Source organism: Leucopleurus acutus (genome assembly GCF_964270905.1).
Source record: "Leucopleurus acutus genome assembly, chromosome: 17".
Taxonomy (NCBI): Eukaryota; Metazoa; Chordata; class Mammalia; order Artiodactyla; family Delphinidae; genus Leucopleurus; species Leucopleurus acutus.
This window is the reverse complement of record NC_139159.1, coordinates 48,595,176-48,618,860: the sequence shown is the minus strand read 5'-3', so window position 1 is coordinate 48,618,860 and position 23,685 is coordinate 48,595,176.

The following is a 23,685-nucleotide window of genomic DNA, read 5'->3' as shown; positions in this document are numbered from 1 at the left end:
TCTGTCTGGGATTTCCCTGGTGGCACAGTGGTTAAGAATCCACCTGCCCATGCAGGGGACACAGGTTTGATCCCTGGTCTGGGAAGATCCCAAATGCTGCAGAGAAACCAGACCCGTGTGCCACAACTACTGAGCCTGTGCTCTAGAGCATGCAAGCCACAACTACTGAGCCCACGCACCACAACTGCTGAAGCCTGTGCACTCTAGGGTCCACGTGCTGCAACTACTGAGCCCGCATGATACAACTACTGAAGCCCACGTGCCTAGAGCCCGTGCTTTGCAACAAGAGAAGCCACTGCAATGAGAAGCCCACGCACCGCAATGAGGAGTAGCCCCCGTTTTCGCTGAAGCAACGAAGACCCAACACAGCCAAACGTAAATTTTAAAAATTAAAAAAAATTTTTTTTTCTGTCCCTGTAAGTACTCAAGTCTAGACTTGAAAATCACTGACCAGGAATTTACAGGGGTGATTCAACCATGGCAAGGGTGGTTGGACATGATGGCCTCATTTCTTTCCCACGTTGAGAGTCTATGATTCTATATGAGAGAGATTTAAGGATGTGCAGATCCTTTCGAGCAAAATGGTAGAGGCAAGAGTCTTGGTATGAGGGCTGAACATGGTTGGGTGCATCCCCTGGGCTGATGTCCAAGCCAACACTGAGCAGGCTCACTAACCAACCTGCCCTTGAGGGGGCTCTGATGGTCACCCAGGTTAGTGTCCATAACGACTAACTCACTCAGTGCTTCCGCCATGGTTTTGTCTTAATAAGGAACAGAGACTCATTCAAGTTGTTCCAGAAATAATGGGGTTTATTGAAAGGACATGTATGCATGGGAATCCTGGAAGAACCAAAAAACCCAGCCTCAGGAAAGGCAGGAATCAAGGCAGCTCTGTGCTATGCTCTTTCACATTTCCAACTCTCCCCCTCACAGCAAAGTCTCGCTCTGTATATTCCCTCCTTTATCTTCCTTGCCAGCTGGCAGTTTCTGACCATTCAGTCCCCAAATATGCATGATCTTCCATGTTCAGCGACCATAACTAACTTCCTTCTGGGCACCTTTACCTAAATCCTGAGAGAAGAATTTGACTGGCTTAGCCATTGAGCCAGGCTATGTCATGGGCTACCAATGGACCACCCCTCAGACCCGTGCCCTCACCAGGTGCAGTCAACTGAGTGTGGAGGAACAGCCTTACCTGGTTTGTTGCCCACTCAGCAGGAGATGGGGACTGGTCAGGAAACTAGCAAAATCTGGTAGGAGGCATTTTAGCTGTGATGATACCAAAATACAAGATACCTCCTTATAGATTAAACATCTCCTTCAAAGTATATTTTCTCACCATTTTTTTCCAGTCCTGATGGAGAATCTCCAAGGGTTGTATCTCCAACCCAAATTCTTTAGGATGTGGTTTTCCCTTGAAGAAGATCTCCTGTGAGAACATGGAAATTTTCCCTCTGAATGTTGACCTGAGGCAACTGGGTCTTCCAGTGTGTTGTGTAAAATTCTTGAGTTAACACTAAAACATTTCAACTGAAAGGCTCTGGTTTCCATTTGAAGGAGAGGTGAAAGGAGGACCTCAGACCATGGGAATAGGAAGATGACAGTAAGAAGAAAAGGGGGCTTCCCTGGTGGCGCAGTGGTTGAGAGTCCGCCTGCCGATGCAGGGGACGCGGGTTCGTGCCCTGGTCCGGGAAGATCCCACATTGCTGTGGAGCAGCTGGGCCCGTGAGCCATGGCCGCTGAGCCTGTTCGTCCGCAGCCTGTGCTCCAAAACGGGAGAGGCTACAACAGTGAGAGGCCCGCGTACCACAAAAAACAAAAAAAAGAAGAAGAAGAAGACGGAGCTGTATGAAAGAGCTGGGTAGGAATGAGAGCCAAGGTGGGAGCTGTAGGTTGGAATGGGAAGAAAGCCAACAAGACGAGAAACCAGACAAGAACTGCTGCTTCCACTTCGGGTCTCAGGATATCTAGAGTGAAACTAGAAATTGAGTACAGAACAGCATGGATGGACCTAGAGAATATTATGCTTAGTGAAATAAGTCAGACAGGGAAAGACAAATACCATATGATATCACTTATACACAGAATCTAAAAAAATAATACAAATGAATCTATATACAAAACAGAAGCAGACTCACAGACACAGAAAACAAACTTATTGTTACCAAGAGGGAGGGAGAAGGAGGGACAAATTAGGAGTAGGGGATTAACAGATACACACTACTATACATAAAATAGATACGCAACAAGGATGTACTTGCACAGGGAATTATACCCAATATCTTGTAATAACCTATAGTGGAATATAATCTGCAAAAAACCAGAAAACAAAAAACAAAGAAAACCCAACATGAATCAGTATACTGTATACCTGAAACTAACACAATATTATAAATCAACTGTAGTTTGATTAGAAGACCTAAATAGACACTTCTCCAAAGAGACATACAGGGACTTCCCTGGTAGTCCAGTAGTTAAGACTCCACGCTTCCACTGAAGGGGGCATGGGTTCGATCCCTGGTCAGGGAACTAAGATCCCACATGTTGTGTGGCAAGGCCAAAAAAAAAAGAAGACATACGGATGGCCAAGAGGCACATGAAAAGATGCTCAACATCACTAATTATTAGAAAAATGCAAATCAAAACTACAAGGAGGTATCACCTCATACTGGTCAGAATGGACATCATCAAAAAATCTATAGACGGTAAATGCTGGAGACGGTGTGGAGAAAAGAGTACCCTCCTACAGTGTTGGTGGGAGTTGGTGGGAATGTAAATTGGAACAAACATTATGGAGAACAGTATGGAGGTTCCTTAAAAAACTAAAAATAGAGCTACCATATGATCCAGCAATCCCACTCCTGGGCATATATCCAGAGAAAACCATAATTCAAAAAAATACATGCACCCCAATGTTCATTGCAGCACTATTTACAATAGCCAGGACATGGAAGCAACCTAAATATCCACTGGCAGAGGAATGGATAAAGAAGATGCGATGCATATATACAATGGAATATTACTCAGCCATAAAAAAGAATGAAATAATACCACTTGCAGCAACATGGATGGACCTAAAGATTGTCAAACTGAGTGAAGTAAGTCAGACAGAGAAAGACAAATATCATATGATATCACTTATAGGTGGAACCAAAAACAAGGTACAAATAAACTTATTTGCCAAACAGAAATAGAGTCACAGATGTAAAAAACAAACATACAGTTACCAGGGGGAAAGGGGTGGGGAAGGATAAATTGGGAGATTGGAATTGTCATATACATACTATCATATATAAAATAGATAACTAATAAGGACCTACTGTATAAACAGGGAACTCTACTCAATACTATATACAGGAAAAGAATCTAAAAAAGAGTGGATATATGTATATGTATAACTGATTCACTTTGCTGCACAGCAGAAACTAACACAACATTGTAAATCAACTGAGCTCCAATAAAAAGTTAAAAATTAAAGAAAAAGGAAGAAAGGAAGGGAGGGAGGGAAGGAGGAAGAAAGAAAGAAAGAAAGAAGGAAAGAAAGAAAGAAAGAAAGGAAGGAAGGAAGGAAGAAAAAAGAAAGAAAGAGAAGAAAGAAAGAAAGAAAGAAAGAAAGAAAGAAAGAAAGAAAGAAAGAAAGAAAGAAAGAAAGAAAGAAAGAGAAAGAAAGGAAGGAAGGAAGGAAGGAAGAAAGAAAAAGAGTAGAGAGAGTCAGAGAATCAGGTAGAATGAGAGTGCTGAGCTGGGTGAGGTCTCCACCCCAGTGATTGTCTTGAGGGCCAGCTATGTACAAGGCACATAAGATCTCTCCCAGGCTTGGAGCTGTATTTATCTTGTGAGACTCTAATAGTCAACTTGCATTCAGTTTGAAAACTTATAAGTTCTTAGCTACTATATATTCTTATAACCTCTGACTAAAGGGAGGTTCGGCGGAAAGAAGGATGTGTTTCCTAGACCAGGAAAATATCTTGAGCCATATTTAACACAAGGGAGAGTGAAACCTTCTAGAAATGCCTTGGAAATAATGTCCCCTGGGAAGTTTTGAAGACCAACCCAGGGACTGCCCTGTGGTTTGCTGTAGTCTTGCATGCCATTCACATGCCTGTGAGATCCGACCCCAGGACTGGACTTGCATCTTTCCAATTTGTTTTGGGATACCCCTTTGAGTAGCATCTCCAAGAAAACATTGGCGCAAGTCTCTCTGCAGGGGGAGGAGGTTTAATAGATTACTCAAGAGCCTCTGGGGACTGTGTTAAGAAGGGGATTCTGAGCCCAGAGTTTTGGGCCCACACACTTCACATCTGAGGATTAATGATTGGTCCTCCTCTGAACTGGGGTCAAGGCTTTGCTGGTTGATTACAAATGCTCCAGATACAAATACTTGAGGTGGAAACTTTGTGAACAACAAAAACGATCACAAAACAACTCTACAGAAAGCCTTACCTTAATTCATTACTCAATGTTGTGAATTTTGAGGATTTAATGAGGTATTTTAAATAAAGAAAGGAATTACTTAAAGGTTAAAGATATCTGAGACCAGCTTAAATTGGGCAATGAGAAACCTAAGTTGCCCTTTCAGGATATTACTCACCCTATAAAAACCAAATGCATTTGTTTGCAGTAAACATGTCAGAGCAGCAGCTATAGAGGACAAGTGTAGACTGGTTGCTGTCCAATCTGCCAATTTTCAGTTAAAAGACCGGGATCTGGTAAGTGACAGATTACCATGAGAACATGTGCATCGAGATCTTTTCTGGTTCATCATTTCATCACCAACCATATGAGTGTATCAATCAAAGTTCAAGACAACTGCTGTTCTCACAATGTATTTATATTTATAATATTTATCTAAAGGGGGAAAAAACCCTCTGTTTGATGGCAACCCTCAAGACCTGTCAAACATAAATGAGCAGTCTTAGTTCTTGCTTGTAAGGGCAGGGCAAGGCCAGATCCCTCAACTATAAGTAAAAATATTTTTGTCCTATTCACGAGCAGATGCCGTCTCCTCTCCACACATCAGTTAATGCATCGATAAAAGGAGAGAATTATCTTACTTCAGTGTGTCCCACACTATAACAACTTGCACACTACCTCACAGTTTTTGCTATATTATCATGCCAGCTGTAATATTACTTACTGATTTTTTTGTCTTAAATTCAACTCATCTTTTTATCTAAGTAGAATATTTTTTGAATTAAATTGTCAATGTCTTCAAAATCAGTTTTGCCTGTGAATTCATAATGTTATGGGCTCATTTTTTTTCTAATATCAATTGAAAAAATACATAGCTATTAAGAGAAAAAAAGTGTTGGCCCATTAAAAAAAAATAACTAAAAACATCTTGTGAAACCATCACTGGCATGCAGACCACATTTTGGAAAATCCTGCTCAGTTATAAGAAGGGTGCTAAGTGTGAGTGAAAATTTACGCTCTGCCCAATTCATCCCTGGAAGAGGCTGATTGGTTCCAGCACTCTCCTTAATTGGCTGATCTGTCCTGGGTTAGTCACTCACCTCCTACAACTTTATTTCCTCATCTGAAGAAGTTGGACTAAATAGGCTCTGAGTTCCTCTGTAACGATCTGTGGGTTTCCAAGATTCTGTTGCCAGGCCCAGACACTGCCAAGAGCCTTGTGGCCTTGAGCTCCAGTCGGTTCCCTAGCACCGGTCCATACACGTGCTCCATCTTCCTGGGAACTTCGCAGGACTCTGCCTTTCCTTTCATTAGCAATGGTTAGGGAATATGCCTCCCAGCCAGTGTAGGAATGCAAAAGCCCCCTTTCTTTAGTTTGGATGAATTACGGTAGAAGAAAAGGCAAGTGGACAAAAGGAATTTGGAAGGTGGCTTTGAAAGATTGCTGATTTGACCCCTCCTATTGCCTCTTCCCAGGTCTAACCCCAACTACTCTGGAATGATCCTGGGGAAAAGGAAAATGTAATTTGATTACTCCACACCTAAGGGCCCAGTGATGACAAATAATGAGAAAAATAGTGCATAATTAATAATGTGTTATCAGTCTAATAAAATAACGGCAAGTCAGCTAATCTTACTGAGCCTTTATTTCCTCATTTGGAAAAGACAGAATTTGAACTGGTATTTTGTGAAACTTCTGCCGTCTCTGAAGTTCTTTGATTGTATGACTTCAATTTTTATTTTTTTAAACAAAAAAGTGCTAGATTTTAAGTTCGATAGAATCCTTTTAAAAATCTGGCATTAGAAGACAAGAATAAAGTTACCTTTGGGATAATCATCTATGTGTAATTTTTGTAAGTTTCCTTGAAACTATGATATGGTCTATGGTACAACTTAATTGGAATGTCACTTGTCCATATTAATCATTTTTTCCTTCATTTACCTGGTCATTTTTCCTTCAGAAATGCACTGCACACCTATTTTGTACCAGGTAGCAGAGCATGATGAAGAGTGTAATTCTGGAGGCAAAATAATTTGGGATTGAATCCTATTTCCACTGCACATTAGCTCTGTGACCTTGGATAATTGACTTAATCTCCGTAAGACTTGGCTCCTTTATCTATAAACCAGGAATGACAATATATCATAATTATAGCATAATTATAGGGTTATTGACAATTAAAAGAGATATCAGGTAGAAAGTCAAGTACCCAGAATACAGTAAGCATTGAATAAATTGTAGCTGTTATCATCCTCTTCATTACCATTGTTATGGACTGAATTGTGTCCCCCCCCAAATTTATATGTTGAAGTCTCAACCCTCAGTAGGTCAGAATATGACTGTAATTGGAGATAGGCCCTTTAAAGAGGTGATTAAGGTAACAATGACGCCATATGAGTGGGTCCTGATCCAATATGCCCAGTGTCCTTGTAAGAAGAGGTGATGAGTGTGCCACAACTACTGAAGCCCACACGCTCTAGGGCCCGTGTGCTGCAACTACTGAGCCCGTGTGATGCAACTACCGAAGCCCGCGTGCCTAGAGCCCGTGCTCTGCAACGAGAGAAGCCACCGCAATGAGAAGCCCACGCACTGCAACAAAGAGTAGCCCCTGCTCGCTGCAACTAGAGAACGCCTGCACTCAGTAACAAAGACCCAATGCAGCCAAAAAAGAAAAAATTAAAAAAGAAAAAAAAGAGGTGATGAGGACACAGACACACACAGAGGGGAGACCATGTGAAGACACAGGGAGAACACAGCCATCTACAAGCCAAGGAGACAGGCCCCAGAATGAAATTAACCCTGCTGACATCTTGATCTTGGATTTCTAGCCTCTGAATTGCAGGGAAATAAATTTCTGTTGTTTAAGCCCGCCAGTCTGTGGTAGTTATTATAGCAGCCCTAACTGACTAATACAATTGTCTTCAACATCACTGATATCATCATCATCGTGATCATCATCATCACCATCATCGTGTGCTGGGATTCAAAGATGATTATGCTATTAACTCTTTTTCAGTAAATTCACAATCTAATAGAGGGAGACAAGCACATAGACAAATATTCTTTACAATACAAGCTAAGGACAAAAATAAAGGTCTGTCTGGGGCTTCCCTGGTGGCGCAGTGGTTGAGAGTCCGCCTGCCGATGCAGGGGACATGGGTTCGTGCCCCAGTCTGGGAAGATCCCACATGCCGCGGAGCAGCTGGGCCCGTGAGCCATGGCCCCTGGGCCTGCGCGTCCGGAGCCTGTGCTCCGCAGCGGGAGGGGCCACAGCGGTGAGAGGCCCGCGAACCGCAAAAAATAAATAAATAAATAAATAAAAAGGTCTGTACATCTCCATAAGAGCACAAGAGAGGGAAGGCTTTACCATATGGAGGCGGGGGGTACTTAAAAGAGAAGTAAAGGAGAAAAAGGGGGTTATAAAGTATACAAGTCCTGAAAAGACCAGGGAAGGTCACTTGATAAATAAGGTGGGACAGGGCATCTTAGGCAAGGGGACAGCACATGCAGTGGAATTCGTGGGTGACAAGGACATACTTCAGGATTTGTTATTTAGGAGTCATTTGTTCTGTAACATGGAACCTGACCTGTCTGTGATGGAGAGAAAGCTAAGTCCTAACCAAAACAAAGTGAGATGCCATTAATCAGCTGGATAAGCTGGTGCCTGGACATTCATTTCCACTGTCTAGATAATGTGAGGATATAGGCACGAAAAGAGAAATTCCCATTTTCACCCACCAGAAGCCTTTAGCAGGCCTAGTTGTTTTTGTTTGGAAGCTAAGGTAACGTGACACCTCAGCTTTAGCTCAGAATGGATAACAGGACAATGAGAGTGGAGGAGAAATAACCTAGTTCCAAAGAGGTAGTTAAAACGTAATCCATTTGTTCTGGTGTGTACATCTGTGGGGATTTATAACATACAAAAATACGATTATCACTTGCCTCACATAAATCCCTCATTATAAATCCAAAACAATTATACCTTTAAATGAACCAGAATAAGCAACGTGGGGGAGGTAATATTATTCCCTGCCTGCGTGGTGGATTGTTGAGGATTAATGAGCTAATGTCTGTAAAGCTCTCTAGCAAAGCAGAAGAAAAGAACTGGAAAGCTAGCAGGTGTTATTATCTCCTCCCACACCCCCTGCAAAGCTAAAAGACCAAACACAGAACAGTCTGTCTCAGCTTTTTATCTTTTCTAATATAACAAAAAATGATTAAAGAACATTTTGTTAAAAGACAGAAAACAAGTCCCCATTTTGCTAATATGGCACCTTAATTGCTCCAGTTTCTTCATCTTTATTCTCATCCATCCATGGTTGTAATCATTAACCTATTTTGTATTTTAACTACTTCTGTATTTTGCAGTAGCTTGTTGGTGTTTCCATAAGGTATCATATGATGTGTTCATGTTGCTACACAATCTTCATAACAGTTTTTAAAGTATTATGTTGATGTATAATTCATATACCATTAAATTAACCCATTTTAGTGTATGATTCGGGGACTTTTTTTTTAAGTTTTTAAAAAATTTATTTATTTATTTATTTTTGACTGCGTTGGGTCTTTATTGCTGTGCGCGGTCTTTCTCTAGTTGTGGTGAGCGGGGGTTACTCTTCGTTGCAGTGTGAGAGCTTCTCATTGTGGTGGCTTCTCTCATTGTGGAGCACAGGCTCTAGGTGCACAGGCTTCAGTAGTTGTGGCACATGGGCTTCAGTAGTTGTGGCTCACGGGCTCTAGAGCGCAGGCTCAGTAGTTGTGGCACACAGGCTTAGTTGCTCCGCGGCATGTGGGATCTTCCCGGACCAGGACTTGAACCTCTGTCCCCTGCATTGGCAGGTGGATTCTTAACCACTGCACCACCAGGGAAGCCCAAGAGTTTTTGATATATTCTGAACTTATGTTCTTTGTTAGATATGATTTGCAAATACTTTCTCCCAATCTGTGGCTTTTCATTTCCCTAGTAGTATTTGTTTGAAGAGGAAAAGTTTTTCATTTTGATGAAGTCCAATTTATCAAATTTTTACAGATCATGCTTTTGGTATCATACCTAAGAAATCTTTGCCTTACCCAGGGTCACAAATATATTCTCCTTTGTTGTATCCTAAAGTTTTGTTCTTATATTTAGGCCTGTGATCCATTTTGAGTTAATTTTTGTGTCTGGTGTAATACAAGGTCTAAGTTCTTTTGTTTTGTTCTTTTATTTTTGTGCATGTGGATAGCCAGTGGTCCCACTACCATTTGTTGAAAAGACTGTCCTTTCCCTATTGAATGGCCTTCACACCTTCGTCAAAAGTCAACTGCCCATAAATATAACAGTTTATTTTTAGACTCCCAATTTTGATTTATTCACATCTATCCTTATGCCAGTACTGTACTGTCTTGATTTCTGTAGCCTTAAAATAAGTCTTGAAATCAGGCTGTGCAAATCCTCCAACTTTGTTCTTCTTTTTAGACTTTCTTTTGTCTCTTCTTTGTGACAATTTTTTTTTTTTTGGCCATGCTGCCCTGGCATGCTGGATCTTGGTTCCCAGACCAGGGATTGAACCTGGCCCTGCAGTGAAATTGCCGAGTCCTAACCACTGGACTGCCAGGGAATTCCCTCTCTGTGACAATTTTTAATGGTTGCAGGATAGTTCATAAAACAGATGTTTTACAATAAACGTACTTCCTCATTTAATTGTTCCAGTCTTTTTTTTGTATTGTTGTTAACTTTGTAAAGAATATCTTTATGCCTATGTCTCTTGTTTCCTCTTGGTTGTAGAGTTTCTTAAGGTGAATTCCTGGGAGAGGGGCTACTGGATCAAAGCCTATGAGTGCAGTGTTCCCTCCTGTTTTGTGTAAAGGGGCAGCCCTGACAGGGAGGGCAGTGATTTTCACACTGAGCTGCTAACGCTTGTTGAGCACTTACCAGATGCCACGCATTGCGTTGTTAAATGCTTCACACCCTTTATTTCACTGACTCTTCACAACTACTCTTAAAGTAGATGTGATTATCTCCATTTAACAGAAGAAGATACTGAGTCAAGTACTTGGACCTAGTTTGACCAGCAGATAGATGGCAGGGCCGAGACTGCAGCCCAGAAGTCTCCCTGAGTTCCTGCTGAAATATCTTGGCTCGTCGTAAGCAGCTGTGATTTGCTCGCTGGGAGAATCATGTGGGAAGGAATTCTCTCATCTGCTTCCTCAGTCTTCACCAGACATCATCTTCCCTGAGTGTCTTTATCAACACTTTCATTACTTGTCACAATAGCTGCATGAGGACTTGTGGACTGAGGTGACCCATTTTATAGGCAGGAAAAACTGTTAGGAGCTTAATAGAACTACCAAGAAATTAAAGATCGACCACCGGAGGAGGCCGGGAAATGATCCTGCCTCTTTAATTAAGGCCTCCTAGCCTTCTTCGGTCTCTCATAAGTGACTATTGAACAAAGGGACAGCTTCCTATTTTTGTTTCATGTTGAATTTTGAGAGTGAGGATTCAGCTGAAGTCTTTCCAGGCTTGGGGCTGGGCTTTTGCACCATCTATAGATATTCTAACTCCATATCTTTTTCCACACTCTCTTCCCACCCAAGTTCTCACAAGCCTGTTAAACTGAGGACGCGGTATCTCTTGCTCCCTTGGCCTGGAGTGTGTACCGAGAAAAGACTGGGACGTGACGGAGTGCACAGCGGTGGGGCCGTCCCGCCGAACAAAGCGAGTGTCTGGGCCGGGGAGGACATACAGCGTCGCTGTCCTCGCTCAGAGGAGCAGCTGTGAACAAAGCAGCTGGGGCCCTGCCTGCGAGCCCGCAGCTCCGAGTAACGGAGGCTCTGAGCTCAGCTGAGCAGGCCCCATGCAGGTGGCCCAGGCCAGGAGAGCCTGGGTGTCTGCTTTGTCCAGGTGGGAATCTGGGCTGCCTGGCCCAGGTCTAGGCCACGCTCAGTCAGAAGCTGGCACTGAGGATGGCACTGGGTCTGGTTTCATTCCAGGGCTGTGCCCTGAAACAGCACGAGGCTGAAAGTAGCTCTCCCTTCCCTGGGGGGCTGCTGAGAACAGGCAAAGCTAACGCTTCATGCTCCCCGACCCCACCCCTTCTAACCACCTACAGCAGAACTAAGCCCACATCCAGGCTATTTAGTTTTCAAATATAGTCCTCTGCCCAAAATGACCTTCCCATTTCCCTATCTGCATTCTTCCAAGAGCGGCTCAGATCCTACCTGAATCATTGATTCTGCATGAACACCTTGTGCCTGCTAGGGGCCCATGCTGGTCTGGGGGTTGTCCTGGGGTCCCTGGTACGTGAATCATCTCTCCTTCCCCAGTGCTTCCTCAGCGTTCTGTCTCTATCGCTGGTAGAGTTTTTACGCAGCTGGGCTGTCATTCTGCTCCACCATCTGAGGCCTGGCTCTGGAGCTTCTTCTTTTTTTTTTTTTTTTTGTGTTACGCGGGCCTCTCACTGCTGTGGCCTCTCCCGTTGGGGAGCACAGGCGCGCGTCCCAGTGGCCACGGCTCACGGGCCTAGCTGCTCTGCGGCATGTGGGATCTTCCCGGACCGGGGCACGAACCCGTGTCCCCTGCATCGGCAGGCGGACTCCCAACCACTGTGCCACCAGGGAAGCCCTGGAGCTTCTTCTCTTACTCTTGATTCTAAGCTTCTCTCTCTCAGCCTCTGGCTCAGCAAGCTGATTCTCATCTCCTGGTTCTTAATATTTAACCACGAGATTCTTTTGTTGTTGTCGTTCTCCTCATCACCTCCCTGTAACAAGGGAGGTAAGTGTTTCTTGTCATGTGCCCTGGGAAACACTGCTATACTTGTAACCCCAGCTTGGAGGACTGGCTCAGATTCTGATTGCTCCCTTGACTCAGTTTGATTTTGGCCTTGTTATCCCAGGACAGACCTAAGCTATGACCATCCAGCCATACATCCTCTGCAGCAAGAACTGTCTTCCTTCCTTAAATATATATAGATTTTAGTTGTAAACGGCTTTTGCTGAGATAAAATTACCTTATAGCGAAGGAGGTAGAGTTGCGATGGTAGATGGAGCTGAGTGTGGAGAATAGATTCCACTGAACTTCTGGAAAATATTCTTTTTGCAGAGGGGATTGAGAGTGAGGATTGGGGTTCAGTTCAATGGGTCCCCTATAATTATAGAGACTGGTCAAGAGGGGACAAAGCAGAGGACCCTTTTGACCTCCTTGTATCTCTGGAGTGCTGACCACGTTTTCCTTCGGAAGCTCTCTCCTGCCTCAATTCTTTTCCTGCTTTTGCATACCTTCTCAGTCTTCCTTGCTGGGTCCTCTTTTTTTACCCACTTCTTAAATGTGGGTGTTCCTAGAGCTCCCTTTCCTTCTTTTCTCCATTGACCCACTATGTGATCTCAATCTATCCATCCCACCAAGTTAACTTCCACATATTTGTTGAGGATTCTCAAATGTACCTCCAACTTAACTATCTTCTGGAACTGCAGACCTGTGGATAATGAGCTGTGTCCTGCTCTGCCTTTCCCTTTCCCCTGGGGACACAAACATGCCCAAACAATCTAATCCTCATTTCTTAGAGATGGGCTATGGGAGCTGGGGACAGAATGAGGCATTGGCTCATCCGTCTACTCATCCATTCCGCAAACACCACGCTCCTGCTGCTTGCCAAGCACTGGATCAGACACCAGGAAACGAAAGAGGAGTAATGCACGGTGCCCATTGTCAAGAGCCCAGATCTGTGTAACATACAGAAACATAACATATAATACAATGTGGTTAACGTGTGGTTACAGTGTGGTATAACAGTGGTGGTATAATACAGTGTGGTTAACGCAACACTTGACATATATAAACAAAGTAGAACGGGCACCAGATGTGGGAATTACTAAATCTGCCTGTAGAATACTTCAAAGGTAGGGTACCTGGAGAAATTCCTGAAGGCCTCTGGGTTTTGATGCATGTGGGCATTCAAGCACTTACAGACAGGTGCTCGGTAAATATTTAGCACCTGTGAGCATGGGCACCGGTGCTAAGAATGGTGGAACAGGAAGAATGAAGGTGAAGGCCATTGCTGATATAGTGGAGCACCCATCCTGACCCTGATCTCCAGACTTCTTTCACATGATAGAAGAGTAGACCACTCGCTCTCTTTTTAAAGCCCCTGCAAACACTTTCCTTGCCACCTAACAAAATTCTTAACTGACATGGAAAAGAATCTTAGAGGTCAACTAGTCCTGTGTAGAGCAGAGCTCTGAATCTTATACCTACTGTTAAACATGAGGTTCTCTGCAGTTGGACATGGGGCTGCGCCCCCCATCAACCTTCTACCCTGTGACTGCCCCTGATGCACTCCTGCAGACCCCGAAGTCTCCAGGGAAGATAGCCTGCAGACCACCATGTCCTCTCTCTCTCTCTCTCTTTTTGTTTTTTTGGTTGAGGAAATAAAAACCCTGAGAAATCAAGTGATATGCCCAAGGTCACACAGCTAGATTGTGCTAAAGGCAAAACTGGATTAAAATTTTAGTGCTCTGCCCACTGTTTTGCTTTAGTTTTTTTCCCTTTACAACTCTGATTGGCTGAGATTGAAAGAGAGAAAGCAAAAATGCTAATGAAGAATGGAAGTTTAGACTCTGAAACGTAGGAAGTAAAAAGAGGAAAAAAGAAGGAGTAAGGAAGAGACAGGAGAAAACACTGGACTGCAGCGTAGAGACTGTTCATCTATTAACTTGCTACTTGTCCAGGGTTACTTGGGGAGGCTGAGAAATCTTGGTCCCCTAATACTGCCTTGTCACTGCTGTGGTAGATTTTCTTTCCTAGCGTCAAAATATTACTGTAGTCAATCAAGCAATCTGCAGATTCCACAGATCACGTGTGTGTGCTCAGCGCTGTCTGAAGTGCTGTGTAGATACAAAGGAATAACAGAGATGGCTCTGCCCAGGAGATACGGCTCTGGGGATTTTTGCCCAGCTTCAACGTCCACTTAACTTCCTGCTCTACAGCCATTCACAGGAAGCTGGCAGCCTACAGAAATGCACAGTCAGCATGGGCCCAGTTGACTGGACCAGAGGTGTCCATTTGACCCACAAAGAATCAATCAGTAAAGTAAAGTGGTACTCACCACTGGGACCACTAGTGGTGAGTAAAACAGACACAGGCTTTTGCCTTTGCAAAATTTATAGTCCGGAGGAGAGGGCCTAAATAGGAAACAAATCCAAATTATAAAACTCTGAATTATGATCATCACTCTGCGGGACAGTGGCGTTGGACCTCGGGAGTCATCCATTCAGATCACTGTCTTTGGGAGGCCCTGAGGTGAGGGCAGGGGGGTGAGGTACCCTGCAAGGCTGGCTTGAAAAGACCACTGGGTCAGAAACAGCTCTGCTGCCTGAGTAATAATATGTGTCAGTCTATGCTAAGAGATACTGCCCTGGAGGAAACTGAAGGTGGCCTGAGAAGACAGTGTTTGGACCCCGGCTGTGTCCTCATCCTCGGGGTGTCAGGGAGTGTTCTCAAGGTCAGCTCCAGGCCGGACCTCTTCCTGGACCCTCAGGTCTATGCTGGGCCGCCTGCTGTGCCTTTCCGCTTGGATGTCCCTGAAGCCCCTAACACCCAACACCTCCAAAGCAGAAGCTATCATCGCCCTGGTCCTGCCTCTCTCTCTATTCTCCTCCATTTCAGCCTTGGGCATCGCTGTCCATGCCGCCATACAAGCAGGAATGGCTAGCCTGCCCCTCTAGCCCTTACTTCCCACTTCAATGAGTCTCCCAGTTCATTCATTCATCCACAGAGATGAACAAAATCCAGAGGTGAACAAAACAGGCCCTTCAGCTTCTGGAACTTTGCCGCCCACATATAAGTCTTTCCTCTTCCCTGTGCATCCTGCCCTTCCGGTCGCTGCCCTGGCTTAGTCTCCTCCACACTTCAGCTGCGGCTCCAGCCCCCTCATCTCCCTACCACTGCCCTACCCTCCTGATCTCATCCTCACACCCTGACTAGCTTTCACTCCAAAATGCAAATCTGTGTCTCTCCCTTGCTAAAAATGTAAATTAAATTAAACTAAATAATATTAGAACTGCCAACTTTTTCTTTTGCCAAATAAGTCATTTGAAACGATAACCATTTAAAGATCACTATCTTGACTTCCCTGGTGGTGCAGTGGTTAAGAATCCGCCTGCCAAAGCAGGGGACACGGGTTCAAGTCCTGGTCCGGGAAGATCCCACATGCCACGGAGCAACTAAGCTCGTGCGCCACAACTACTGAGCCCGCGTGCCACAACTACTGAAGCCTGTGCGCCTAGAGCCCATGCTCCGCAACAAGAGAAGCCACTGCAATGAGAAGCCCGCGCAACGCAACAAAGAGTAGCCCCGTCTCGCTGCAACTAGAGAAAGCCTGCATGCAGCAACGAAGACCCAACCAGCCAAAAATAAATAAATAAATATCGCTATCTTTTCATAAAAAAAGATCATTGTAACCAAAGAGTTTAAAAAAAAAAGAATATAATTTTAGGGAGGAAGAAATGTCCTTTAAAGTAGACAGCTGTCCATATTTTTCTTATTTCAGCAGGACCTGTGAAAACTCCATCTTGGCAGACTGGGAACCGTGGGCCTGTGGACGGACAACAAGCCTCCCCCAAATGCACCCAAACTCCCGGCCCTGCCCTCCTCTACCGACCCCGCCTCCCACCCAGCCCTGCCTGGAATTGGCAATGCAGAACCCCTTTGGCTTTTTCCACAGACACTGCTGTTCTTGCCCGACGACACATTTGTTCTCTCTCTTCCATTTTGCCGGGAAGGCTCACGCCACCTTGCTCGTCTGGGCTACTCTCGCTCACCTCCGAGGCCCAGCCCAAGCATGAGCTCATCCAGGAAGCCCTTGGCTGTAGAAGCCTCCCCACAGCCTCCACACACGTACACTCTGCGCTGCATAGCGCGAGGCAAATCTCTTTTTAGCTCTTCCTGTATTGTGCTGACCCAAGTCCTTAATTTATAGCCCAGATTGCCTCCCCCTGTCCCCATTGTAGGGTCTGCAAGGTCACCCCAGTCATCTAGACTTTAGAAGTACTTCTGCTTCTGCAGAGATGGAAGTTACCACCCTCCCAGCTCTCCTGATTCCTGACCCTTGCCACGCCCCCTTTGCCTATTGCAGCCCACCCCAACCCCCTTAGGGTTTCTGAGCCTACCTGCGGGCTGCTGGTCCCACACTCAGTCTGCATCCTGCTTCCCTGCTGCCTCTTGGGTCCTCACAGCAGCTTTTCCGTCTCCTTCCCACAAGTAACAGCAGAATACCAGACTTACAGAAGGTTTGAGGGAGAGAAAGATCAGTCTGCAGTCAAGGATCGAACAGGCAGCAGCTTAAAAGTATGTATGAAATAGCAGAGTTCCTTAATTCTACCAACCGTTCTCTGGCTTCAGCTATGGCCCACAGAGAGGGTCCTTAGATGTCTGCCCTGGGGTGAGGCTCGTCTCTTCCTGAAGCCCATCAACACATGCGTATTTTCTTTTCACTCACCAGTGCCCATTCCCGTCATTTCCCTGTGTTTCAGTCTGCATTCCCTCCCCTCACTGAGATCTGGGTTTGTCTTCGGATGTCCAACACTCACGAATGAATAAGAGTGTGTCCCCCATGGCAGCATACTCCAGCAGCAGGAGCCCTGAAGCCAGTTTCCCCGCATCCTTAGGCAGGGGTGAGCTCCCTCTGCCACCAGGCTCTGTGAGTGGGAAGGGGGCAGTCCAGAAAGCAAGTCCCTGGGGTCGGTGGGATTTGGTTTTTTTGTTTGGGTTAGTGATTTTTTTTTTTTTTTTCCTTAGCGATTTGTCAGCACAACTTCTCTGCTAAGCAGGAGCTTCTGGGGACAGGGACTTACTTATCTTTATCTCTCCAGGATGAAGCATTCAGTAAATGTTTGCTGAACGAATTAAAGAGCTCATGAGAGGAACTAACTGAGCTTAACTAATAGTGAACAAGCAAGAAATATTTGTTGAAGAATAGAACGAATCAGTGGCTTGGTGAATACATCCTAAACTGCTGTACCCTTACTCCACTTACTTCTTAGCAGACTCATCTTCCTGTTGGACTCAGGCAGTTAACCTGACCCCAACTCCTCATGACCTTCAGCTTGGCGTGACCTTGGGTTGCATACAGTCTAGTGGCTAAGGACTCAGGCTCTGCAGTCAGATAGATGAAGGTTCAAATATCTGTTGCTTAGGAATTCTACATGACCTTGGGCAGGGCGCACAGTTTAAGTCTGAGTTTCCTCCTTTTAAAATTCAGAATGCTAACAGTACTGACTCAAAAGGTTTGAAGAAGGATCAATGGGGTAATCCACCTAGCGTGCGTAGCATAACGCTATAATGCCTAGCACATAGCAAGCGCTCAATAAATGTGAGTGCTGTTATTAATTATTGCCATTGTCTCCTTCTCATTATCATCCCAGGTGTCTGGGCTCAGTGAGAAGGCTCTAAGCCCCTTCCCAGGACAAAGGTTTCACCTCTCTGGAAATTATAGTTACCCCTCTTTGCCAGGTACAGTGGCACTAGGTAGAGATGTTCTGATAATTCCAAGTGGGTGGTCTTTAAGCCTGGTTTGGAGAGTGGGTGGTTTGTTTGAACAACCTAATCTATTTTTTCTCTTTTAACAAAACTTTACAAGAAATGCCAACACACGACAGGATCAAAGAGAAGTGTTAATGAATGCAGCTTCTAGGGTCACTTGCTGGAATTCTGACTCCTTCAGTTACCAGTATGTGAGATTGCCCAAATTATCCAGCTAAGCCTCATTGTTCGCATCTTCATAATGGGCATAACAATGGTACACACATGACAGGGCAGTTGCATGAGCTAATGAATATAACAAAGGCACCTGCTGTGCGCTCAGAGGTTAGCATTTATTATATGAGCATCTGATGGTGGAAGAGAGGATAAACCAGCTCCCAACCATGGTTCAGGCGTTTCCACTGGAACCATGTTTTAAAACTCCAGATCTTACTAGTTACACTGTTCTGATTTTGTTGCAGGAAGGGGGACCCCTTCCAGGGCCCGAGAGTGGGCTCTTGTCTAACACTCAGAAATGAGTTGTCCGAGGAGACACACATGGTGACAAAGCAAGAGACTTCATTGGGAAGGGGCGCCCGGGCAGAGAGCAGCAGGGTAAGGGAACCCCGGAGAACTGCTCTGCCACGTGGCTCGCAGTCTCGGGTTTCATGGTAATAGGGTTAGTTTCCGGGTTGTCTCTGGACAAGCATTCTGACTCAGGGTCTTTCCTGGTGACGCGCACATGACCCAGCCAAGATGGATTCCAGTGAGAAGGATTCTGGGAGGTTGGTAGGACATATAGGCTGGCGTCTTCTCTCTCCTTTTGACCTTTCCAGAATTCTTCCAGTTGGTGGTAGCTTGTTAGTTTTGCGTTCCTTACCAGGACCTCCTTTTGTTAAGATAACTCATGCAAGTGGCTAGTATCTTGCCTGGCCAGGGTAGGCAGTTTCAGTCAGTGGTTCCCCTAACAATTTTACATCTGTCTAGATTGGTGCCACGATGCCCAGGAACATTCCAGAATGCCTTTACTCTGACCAAGCTCTTAGTTTTCTCCATGAACCCTCATATGACAGAAAACTGCGTTGGAAAATCTCAGCTCTGCCCTAAGCTGAGGGTCACGTCCTTTATCCTTGACTTTAAAAGCTGTATTTATAGATGGGAAGGGAATCGCATCTAAATCATGCAGGCCCTGCCCGTGTCACACTCAGTTTAATTGGACTCACTCTGAAAAGGACGTCCCTGCCTTTTTATTAGTTAATCAAGAAAAATAGAAACAATTATATGGTCCAGGATGCACCCTGAACCCTTTTCAAGGGCAGTAATAACATGTCCTGCCTGAATCAATTTGAACTAAATTGGATTGCTTTGATCTAAAAAATACTGTAACTTTTACAAATGTGTCATTTTTGCAGACATATTTTTTCCAGTTATATAAAGACCACAGATGAGTCACATGTCATTTGTAAACCCAAAAGGAACTAGACTACGGAATAGATATACCTGAAATCCAAACAATATTTATAAAAACCACACCAGGATTTTCTCCAGTAAAAAGAGATGATTTTCAAAAATCAGGAAAAATAAATAAATATTAGCACTATTTCCTAGATGTTTCAGTCTAAAGAGTCAAAGTAATAAGATCCAGGTTTAATCGGTTCCATGGATCCTTGATTAGCTGGAATTCTTCGGGAGCAGCACGTTTTGGTTCATTGGATTTTCTCTACCTTGTAAGAAATTTTTCTAGAACACACCTTTATCCTTCCCTTCCTCCTTTCTTCCTCTCTCCCTCCTATTTTCTCTCCTTCCTTTCTTAAAAATGAATAGAAGGGATAGAAGTTAATCTTTCAGATCTTCTGGACAATCATTCTGAACACAAAAATTCACTGTTCAGTCTTGAAATAAGGAAGTTGGCTTGATTAATTCTCTGGACAATTGAATAGCAAATAAGTTTAAGGTTATTTGACAAATCCCTAGTCTTTCTCTGTGACATAGCCTTCATTTATTTTCTTTATGGCAGGCAATACTGTCTGAAAGTAAGCAATTCATTTTTGTGTGTGTTTCCTATCTGCCCGGCCCCCTCAAATGTAAATGCCATGGGGCAGGGAGTCAGCCACTTCATACGTATTTGTTGGATAATGAATACCTTGGTTTTTATCACCAAAAAGTCGAGTCTAAACATTTCTCCTTGGTTCTGGCTCAATGACGCCTCGCCAAAATGCCATCCCAAGAAGTCCTTGCTTTTCACCACATGAGGCTCCAAAAACTATATTATAAAGTTGACCGATACAAAGCGAATTCTATTTTCTCAGAAGGAGGGGGAACCTCTTCTGAGGTAAAGGTATTCAATCAGAGAATATCTTAAAAGAACCCATATGTGTACCCAAAATAATAGCTAGAGGACAAAAAACCTCTCTAAACCACTATAAACAGCTACAATATTAAAATGATCTGCTCAGTCACTGGTCTTTAAACTGTGCTCCTCAGCCCTGCAGGTTCAGCCCGGGACTTCCTTGAATAGCAGAAGGAGAGTCTCACGAATGGGCCCCCACTCTCTCAACCCTCCCCCGACACCCAACCCTTTGGTTATACTTAAAGAAAGACTTCCGTGGTTAAGGAAGGCTTGAAAACCAGAGTTCTAGATCTAGATTACCACCATCGCTCACTGTACTCCACAGCGCCCCAGTTGATTTCTATTCACTTAGCCATTCAAAAGTATTTCTTGAGTGCCTCCAGTGCACCGGCCTGGAAATGCATCCTCAGATCAAGCAGACAAAGTCTCTGTCTTCGTGGCGCCAGCCTTCCGGTGGGTGAGACTGCCAAAACCAAACCAATAAATACGTGTGCCAGATAACAAGTGGAAAGGAGAGCAAGAAAGCAGGGTAAGGGGTTGGGCAGGGGATGACGAGGGAAGGCCTTACCGATAAGGTAACATTGGAGTCAAGGCATGAAGGAAGTGAGGGCCCAGCTGGTCAACTTTTGTTTTGGCCTCACCACCCGGCTTGCGAGATCTTAGTTCCCCAAACATGGATTGAACCCAGGCCCACAGCAGTGAAAGCACCAAGTCCTAACCACTGGACTGCCAGGGAATTCCCAATTTCTGAGGCAAGGGTGTCCTATCCCGAGGGAAGAGCAAGGGCAAAGGTTTTGAGGCAGAAGTGTGCTTGATGCCTTCAAGAAATAGGAAGGAGGCCCGTGAGGCCACGATGGGGAACAGCAGGAGATAAGTCGGAAGGACAGGTCAAGCTGGGCATGACTGGCCTGAGAAACCTACCACCACCTTGGAGATGGAGGGTAATGGCAGCCCCAGACCCATCTACTCTGCCAGCCTCATGGGAACTTTCAGAGAGAAAAAGCATACGGAAAGATGATGATACAAAACCACAAAGATACCAGAGCTTCTAACCTCTTCCAACCTCACCCCATAAGTTTCACTCCGATTGCTTGGACTTAAGAAGATCATTGACTGGACCATATCAGTCCATCTAGTGCTCAGAGACCAAACAGAGAGGGAGCCGCAAAGTGCTGTGGCCGGAGGGGTGATCTGGGCAACAGCATTCAAATCTCAGTCAGACGTGCACCCTTTACCTCCCAGACCCCTCTTCTCCACTGAGTGCTAGGCGTTTGCTCACTGCTTCAAAAATAGTCTCATACAGAATCTTCACTGCAACCTTTGCAGGATACCTATCAGTATTGTCATGTTATAGATGGAGAGACTAAGACTCAGAAAGATGAAGGAATTTGCCCAAGGTCAGGCGGTGTGAGATGTGAGCTCCAAAGCTCACTCTCGTCCTCCGCCAATGAATTTCCACTCTGGGAAGAGGGTGTGTGGGCAGAGATGAGCAGGAAGTTCTAAGAAGCCCTTCCCACCTGAAGCCAAAAATAACTTCAACCTCTATTTGTCATCCAAGATTATCATTATGAATGCCCTCCATTGAAATACATTATAATTCAGTCACACCCCATGACGTGCCCGGTTCAGTTTACCCGTACACGTTGTCCCCAACTAGCTGTGCATTTACTGGTAGTTTTCCTTCTAGCACTACTTGCTGCAATCTGGGTTTCTCAGCAGCTTCTGGTCTTGTCAGTAGCTTCATGCACTACTGCTGTGAGCTGGCCTGAGGGGGACTCTGCCTTTCCTACGAGTTCCTGAGAGCTTTTAGCTGCTCAAAGACCTTTCCTCTGATTTCAGTGTTCAGAGCTGTACTCTGAATGGCTGGCATCACCAAACACCCAATTTCAGCAAAATAGAGGTACTTCTTCTCAATAGCTTGCTAATCAAATTGAGCTGACATATTGAACTGCATATTATTTAAATTTTCAATTTTATTTTAAAAAAAATTTTTTTTTGGCCATGCCCCACAGCATGTGGGATCTTACCTCCCTGACCAGGGATCGAACCCGCAACCCCTGCAGTGGAAGCGTAGAGTCTTAGCCTCTGGACTGCCAGGGAAGTCCCTAAACTTTTAATTTTAGATTTACAGAAAAGTTGCAAAGCCAATAGAGGGAGCTCCCCTGTACTCTTCACCCAGCTTCTCTTAATGTTAACATCTTGCATAACCACGGTTCAGTTGTCAAAACTAAGAGATCAACATTGGTTGTGTATGTACTTTTAATACACTACAGACGTGAATGCTACATTATATATTGGATATTTTCTGGTTTTCTAGAAGATCTCATTTGTACATAATAGTCTAGGAAGCCAATTTCCTCTTGACGCCTCAGCTTGTGAAAAAGTGTTCAATTTCCCCCTACCCCACTGGAAAGTTTACAGCTGTTGCAAATCCAAACTTTTGGTCCTTTTCTTCTTTATTTTAGAGCTGAATTAAGAGAAATAATAGAATGTACTTACAACAAAACAGCAGCTAAGTACATAATTTCACCTCACTAGTTTGATTTGTGTATCAAGTCCGCAGGTTTGCACCTATGGGTAAATACTACTTACCTAACCAATTATGGAAGAATAGATAATGCTGCATTTATTTTATCCGACCCAGTGAATAAAATCCATCCTGCAATTTCTCTCTTTCTTAGATTTCAGAAAACTTGAATACAGTCATTGGGTAGTGTGAGTATTTCTAAGGAAAACTGTTAGAGTGGGATGACTTTCCTAGTTCTCTAAAGTGTAACAACCAGACAATACAAACAAACAAAGCTAAAGAGAACAGAAGGAGTGAGAGGGAGAGAGAAAAAGAGGTATTTTGAAATTGTTGAGGCAGAAAAGAAATCAGGAATGAACTTGTAACAAAGTCGGGTGGCAGAAAACGGGATAAGAGGAAAACCAGGAGACTTTGTTGTCCTAGGTCAGGTCCCCTGGACACAAATTCTGAGACCGAGATTTGGGAGATCTCAGGAATGGCACCTTGAAGGAAATGAGGTAAGTGGGATTGGGCAAAGGGAGAAATTCGAATGTGATGTGTTGCAGCAGAAGCTTCAGCCTGTCCAGTCCAGCTGAGAGCTCTGGTACTGAGCTAGTCCTTTAGAGTTGTCCCAAATGGATGCCTTGTACCCTCACATCAACCAGTCCTGGGATATGGGCTATCCCCAGGAAGGAGCAAAGCAGTTTGCCCTTCTGAGAGCAATTCCCGGAGATGGACTGAACCCTGAGTTATCAGATACCAACGTGCCTGACAGCTGGGGGAAGGAGTTCCTTGGCCCTGCTGGGAAATCTGGGTAGCACGCCAGAGCATCGATCATATATGGTATCCTCAACTGGGAGAAGACAATGTTGCCGGAAAGGAGTGGTCAACTGTATGGACTGTATCTGAAAGGTTGACAG